Source organism: Lactuca virosa, chromosome 3, assembly GCF_052849685.1.
Source record: "Lactuca virosa cultivar CGN04683 chromosome 3, Lactuca_virosa_CGN04683_v6, whole genome shotgun sequence".
NCBI lineage: Eukaryota > Viridiplantae > Streptophyta > Magnoliopsida > Asterales > Asteraceae > Lactuca > Lactuca virosa.
Genome location: NC_136428.1, coordinates 318,831,653 through 318,837,995, shown reverse-complemented (window position 1 = coordinate 318,837,995; position 6,343 = coordinate 318,831,653). Strand labels below are relative to the sequence as shown.

General features: G+C 38.6%; 1 pseudogene; it reads left to right on the top strand.

The window, feature by feature from the left end:
- Positions 1 to 1,607: 1,607 nt before the first annotated feature.
- Positions 1,608 to 6,070, top strand: LOC145164724 (berberine bridge enzyme-like 8 pseudogene; annotated as a pseudogene).
- The last annotated feature ends 273 nt before the right edge of the window (positions 6,071 to 6,343 follow it).

Here is a 6,343-nt window from a genome sequence, read left to right as displayed (position 1 = left end):
TACCTAAAATGGTTTTTGGACATTAAGAACATCTTCTAACCCATTAGTAAAGGTTCCTAAGGGTGCACAACAAATTAGGGTTTAAAATCTTGGATATTTATAGATTTATGCAATGTCGCCCGCGGTAAATATGATGTCGCCTCGTGGGATCGCTAATTTGTATTGTAATCGAACACCACAGTTGGGAACGATGCGTCATATAGCCAGGCGTATTGCGCCTTCACGAGATTTTCGGTAGTTTCTCGCTTTTTGTCCTTATGAGCTTAAATATGATCCAATCTGTTTCTTTTATTCCAAGCCACAAATTTATATATATTTTTTCATTTCAAAGCATTTTAAGCATATTTTATTCTTAAATATAGCGTTTGTATCCCATATATTAAGATAACTACCTAAAATATATGTATAATCGAACACAAGATGGGTTTGCAGATGTGTTCCGAAGAGTGCAACTCATTTTCCTATGAAACAATAAACATCTTACTCTTTAACGATATTTAGGAAGCATGAAAGAGAAATTACTTAAATGGAAACAGGGCCGGTCCTGAAAAATTAAATATTCTCAAAGGCCCAGGACGAATAAGAAAAAAAGGGCCCTTATCTTTATTATATTTTTTTATTTTTAAATAAAAATATATAATGAAAAAAATTGGGCCCTGTGCAGCTGCCTACTTTGCACCCCTCAAGGCCCCCTCAATGGAAGTATCATTAAAATGTCAAATGAAAATATCATTAGAAGGTCATTGACCAAAAAATAGAAGATTTTTGTAAAGGTGTTACTATATTATAGAGTTGAGCGTTCAAGTAGTATACATGATGGTTAAAAGTATTGTTGAAAATTACGATCTAGAGTGTTGTTAAAAAAATAATAATCATAAATAAAATAATTTAAATGTACTTGCCTTTCCAATTAAACAAAATAAAATAAAATACAACAAATAGTAATAATGTTGTTTAAATTAGAGCATCCACAATGGAGAGTTTAATGGAAGAGTTGAATGAGGTGTCATGCCTACTTGTCATTTAATGGATACAACTCTACCATTCTAAAATGCCACCTTGGCATTCAATGAATTTGGAGTTCAACGGTCATTGAACTCTTCAATCGGAAAAAGGAAAGTCTTTAAATCTTTAAATAAATATTTTTTTAATATGTTCAATTGAACTTGTAGAGTTTAATGCATAGTAGGATAAAAATGAATTAAGTTGTATGGAATACTGAATGATGATGTGGCATTTCATTGAACTCTATAGAGTTCAATGCATTGTGGATGCCATTAGTCCATCAAACTTGCTAATTTTGCAAGTATTAAATGATGTATTAAATTATCATAAGACAATTAATGAAAATGAAAATGATTTTACATTTTAATTATAGTATAACTAATATCAATATATTGTTTGATTCTAACCCACAACTTTTGAATCGATATAAGACATTAAACTCAATTCCCAAAAATTGAAGACTTGATTAATCAATCAGAGTTTTGATGTAGGTTTAACTCAACATTTCTGATGGCCTGCTGGATTGGAAAGATGACTTTGGTTTATGTATATAAATTAATTGCATGTATCAATCTCAAACCATACATACCATATCACAACAAATGGGAATCATCCCTTTTTTCAACCTCATTTTTCCATTCCTCCTTGTCTTGCTCTCTTCCCAATCCTCAGCAACTTCCACTTCCATTACATATCGCTTCACTCGATGTCTAAACAACCGAGCCGACCCTTCTTTTCAGTGTTGAGTATGAATCCACAGAAATGTTGAGTGTGAATCCACAGAAATGTTGAGTGTGAATCCACAGAAAAGCTGGTCAAAAATGGCAGGAACAATGTGAAGTTGTGAAGCCACAATTGTTGAATGAAGACCCAGTTGTGTTTTTTGACTACTTCTGATTTCCATCTCTATATAAGAGATTATTCTGTATTTGTAAAACTCGTATCTAGTGTAACACAGATAGAGTGCAGATTAGCACCAAGAAATGTAAATTCCTAGTTACCGGTGGACGTAGGTCAGAGAAGGACCGAACCACGTTAAATCCCTCATGTTCATCCTTGTGTTCTTGTTTTTCGTGAGCTGTGTGTGTGTTTAGAGTCGTGTGTTAAGTGTCTCGATCCTAACAAGTGGTATCAGAGCAAGGTTGTAGCTCCAGAAGGTGATTTAAAGTTTTTGGTCGAAATTTTTTTTCATCAAAAACGATTTTGGTGTATACCGTTGGAAAGGTCTCGTTCCGAAGATTCCGAAAATATTTTTTTCTGAATTGTTTGACCACCGGAAGACGTCCAAATCGCCGGTCAAAGGTTTTCCGGAATAGTGACCGGGAAAACCAGTTAGCCGGAGAAGACGACACTGTAGTACCAGACACTATAGCAGTCCGCCGGAGAAGACGACACTGTAGCAGGAACTGTAGCACGACGTCAGCAGTGATGTCAGCAGACACTGTAGCAGACACTGTAGTAACACTGTAGCAGATTTGAAAATTTGCAATTTGGCCCCTGAATTTCCAGAAAATTGCAAGATAGGTCATTGTTCTTTCAGAAAATGGCAGAAAGCAATAAGCTTCAGATTGAGAAGTTTGATGGGAAAGATTTTGGTTGGTGGAAGATGCAAATTGAAGATTTGCTCGTGCATAAAGACTTGGACGCAGTTTTAGGTGAAAAACCGGAGGCGATGACACAGGCAAACTGGGAGACTTTGGATAAGAAGGCCAAGGCATTTATTAGATTGACGTTGTCAAAGGATGTTGCCTTCAACATTTCGAAGGAGACCTCGGCAAAGGGAATCATGGAGGCATTGTCTAATATGTACGAGAAGTCGTCGGCAGCAAATAAAGTCTTCTTGATTCGGGAACTAGTCAACACGAGGATGAGGGAAGGAAGTTCAGTTACAGTACACATCAACAATTTGAACTCGATTTTATCCAGACTTGGGTCAGTGGGAATAAAATTTGAGGACGAAGTTCAAGCTTTACTACTGTTATCATCATTACCTGACAGTTGGTCCGGAACAGTTACAGCCGTTACTAGTTCCGCAGGATCGAAAGAGCTCACTTTTGAGGGAATTCGGGATTTAATTCTAGGCGAAGAAGTCAGACGAAGAAATTCCGCGGAATCATCAAGTGAACAATTGAATGCGGTCAGAGGTAGAAGAAATAACAGAGGTAGTGGGAGCGGGAACAGGAGAAGGAGTCAGTCGAGGACTCGAAATGATGTGACTTGTTGGAACTGTAAAGAGGTTGGACATTTCAGGAATCAATGTCCAAAAGACAAGAAAGAAGTTAACGTTGCAGTAGACCATTCAGATGATGATGTTTTGATCTGTAGTGTGGAGAGCAATGTGGATTCCTGGGTTATGGATTCGGGTGCTTCATTTCACGCTACCCACAGCCGTGAAGCACTGCAGAATCTGAAAGAAGGAGATTTTGGTAAGGTAAGACTGGCGAACTATGAGGTTCTTGATGTGACGAGCATAGGTGACTTAGATTTGAAGACTCCAGTTGGTCCATGGACTTTGAAGGATGTCCGGGTAATTCCAAGTCTGAAGAAACAGTTGATTTCTGTTGGGCAGTTGGATGAACAGGGACACGAGGTTAAGTTTAGGAATGGGCAGTGGAAGGTTGTCAAAGGAAATCTTGTGATAGCTCGTGGACATAAGAGGGGTTCATTATATATGGTCAGTTTACCGTCTGAGGGAGTAACCGTCCCAGTTCAGAAGAAAAACAAAATCTGGTTCATAGAGTCTCGTGGACAGAAGAAGGTTTGCTTTGCAGATGGCAAACCCAGAGTCACAGATCAGATTCAGGTTGAACGTGTTTGGAACGGTTCAGAAAAACCAGTCAAGGGCATTCATAGCAGTGGGAGCATGGGATTTGTTTCAGCTAGAATACCCAGAACACAGTGGGTTAAGAGAATCAGTATTCCATCTGTAAAAGTCTCTCCAGATTATCTGCTTCACATGGAGAGTGTCGTTTGTTCTCAGGATGTTCCAGGATCGGGCAGTTCATTTCAGTGGGAGCCGATGGAGACAGAGAACAGGTCAATGGCAGACTTAGCCATGACTGATGTGTTGGAGCTAACGAAAGCTTCAACTGGCCTTCAGGTTAATTGAAGAGAAGGCCAGGGTAACTAGGAAGGAGTTAAGATCAAATACAGATGCACAGTTGAAGCACAGGTGAAGATTGTTCCGTGGCTTCAAGTGGGAGATTGTTGAGTATGAATCCACAGAAATGTTGAGTGTGAATCCACAAAAATGTTGAGTGTGAATCCACAGAAAAGCTGGTCAAAAATGGCAGGAACAATGTGAAGTTGTGAAGCCACAATTGTTGAATGAAGACCCAGTTGTGTTTTTTGACTACTTCTGATTTCCATCTCTATATAATAGATTATTCTGTATTTGTAAAACTCGTATCTAGTGTAACACAGAAAGAGTGCAGATTAGCACCAAGAAATGTAAATTCCTAGTTACCAGTGGACGTAGGTCAGAGAAGGACCGAACCACGTTAAATCCCTCATGTTCATCCTTGTGTTCTTGTTTTTCGTGAGCTGTGTGTGTGTTTAGAGTCGTGTGTTAAGTGTCTCGATCCTAACATTCCGATCAATGAACAACTTTACACCTCCCGTAACTCCTCTTTTCCCTCCGTCTTTCAAGCTTACATCCGTAACCTTCGCTTCAATGAATCCACGACTCCCAAACCCATTCTAATCATCACTGCCTTACATCCTTCACACATTCAAGCAGCTATTGTGTGCGCCAAAACACACCGCCTGCTAATGAAAACCAGAAGCGGAGGCCATGATTATGAGGGGCTTTCCTATGTGGCCAATTCAAACCAACCCTTCTTCGTTGTTGACATGTTCAAGTTATGCTCCGTAAATATAAGTATTGAAGATGAAACTGCATGGATCCAAGCTGGTGCGACTCTTGGTGAAGTCTACTATCGAATTGCTGAGAAAAGCAACACGCATGCTTTTCCCGCTGGAATTTGCCCTACTGTTGGAGTTGGTGGCCATTTTAGTGGTGGAGGATATGGTAACTTGATGACAAAATATGGCCTCGCCGTCGATAATATTGTTGATGCTCAGTTAATCAATCGATGTGAATGGAAAGCTTCTGAATAGGAAGTCCATGGGTGAAGAACTTTTTTGGGCAATCACAGGTGGTGGTGGTGTGAGCTTCGGTGTTATTCTAGCATACAAGATCAAACTGGTTCGTGTTCCTCCCGTTGTGACAGTCTTTAACATCCAAAGAACATCACAACAGAAGCTCAGCACCATCGCCCACCGGTGGATACAAGTTGCCGATAAACTCGATAATGACGTTTTCGTTCGAATGACTTTTGACGTCATAAACAACAGAAATGGGAAAAAGATTATTCGTGCAACATTTCCAACATTGTACCTAGGAAAGTCGGCAGCACTTGTTACACTCATGAACAAGGATTTTCCACAATTAGGGTTGAAAAAGTCGGACTGTATTGAAATGAGTTGGATTGAGTCTGTGCTTTTCTACAGAAACTTCTCCATCGGTACTCCAACTACAGCTCTTCTAAGCCGTACAGCTGAAAAACTCAACCCATTAAAGATCCAATCGGATTACGTGAAAGACCCTATTTCAAAACAAGGATTCGAATTCATATTTGAAAAGATGAAAGAACTTGAAAACCAACTGTTGGATTTCAACCCATATGGTGGAAGAATGAGTGAAATTTCGGAATTTGCAAAGCCTTTCCCGCATCGATCAGGAAACATAGCGAAGATTCAATATGAAGTAAACTGGGAAGAACTTGGCGTTCAAGCAGCCAAACGATATGCGAATTTCACAAGGATGATGTATGATTACATGACTCCATTTGTTTCTAAGAATCCTAGGGCAACATTTCTGAACTACAGGGATTTGGACATTGGTGTCAACAGCCATGGCAAGAATGCTTACGCTGAAGGGATGATTTATAGGCACAAGTATTTCAAAGATACGAATTATAACAGGCTAACGATGGTGAAGACGAGGGTTGATCCTAATAATTTCTTTAGGAATGAGCAAAGTATTCTAACCTTGTCATCTTGAAGGAAGTAATTTCACTAGCACAATTCCCCGGCCCAGTATTAATTTCTATTCTTTTGTTAAAGAAATGGCCTTTTCAAGATAACAAGTTTTCAAATCAAGATTAATAATGATATACTTTATATGCGTGTATTTTATAAAATAAGATATATTTTATGCTTGTATTTCATAAAAGAATATTAACAGTGTTCTAAATTTGGATTACTTAAGTGTGAAAAAAACATATGAAAATTTATGTTATTTATTCTATGCAATGTCTTAAATATTTGAATAATG